The following is a 564-nucleotide window of genomic DNA, read 5'->3' on the forward strand; positions in this document are numbered from 1 at the left end:
GGACAGTTCTCACAGGCCAAACTAGGCAATCTCTGACAACCCCTGGATTGCATTCGAGATCGATGAGAGGGATGCCCAGAAAGCGTTTGTACGACCTAGGTCCGGGTAGGACTGTTCCTGAGGGAACCGATCGATCTATTGTTAATTCCTTGCGAGGATATGTTATTTCGGGTGCGTATAAAGAGGCTTGGTATGGGATCTGTACTCTCGATTATTTCCGATTAGGATGTTGGATGGATATTGGTGTAATGTGGATAACCATGACATATCATGCATACATTACCATTGTGGAAGTGAATTCCCACATGTGAGTTACAAGCATTGTGTATTCCTACGTTTATGCATGTGATGTGGTTATGAGTAGAATGATGATTATATTACTTGATATATGGTAAGGTTGGAATAAATGGTAAGTTATTTATTACTTCCTGATGTCAATGATAAATGATGAACTATATGTTAAATATATTTTATGTCTGAGTGTGATATTCTGAGTAAGTCCACGCCGTCAATGAATTTATGTTCATTAGATGTCTTACTCTCTCTGTTGTATTGTTCTTGTTT

This window comes from Lupinus angustifolius, chromosome LG04 (assembly GCF_001865875.1).
Source record: "Lupinus angustifolius cultivar Tanjil chromosome LG04, LupAngTanjil_v1.0, whole genome shotgun sequence".
Lineage (NCBI taxonomy): Eukaryota > Viridiplantae > Streptophyta > Magnoliopsida > Fabales > Fabaceae > Lupinus > Lupinus angustifolius.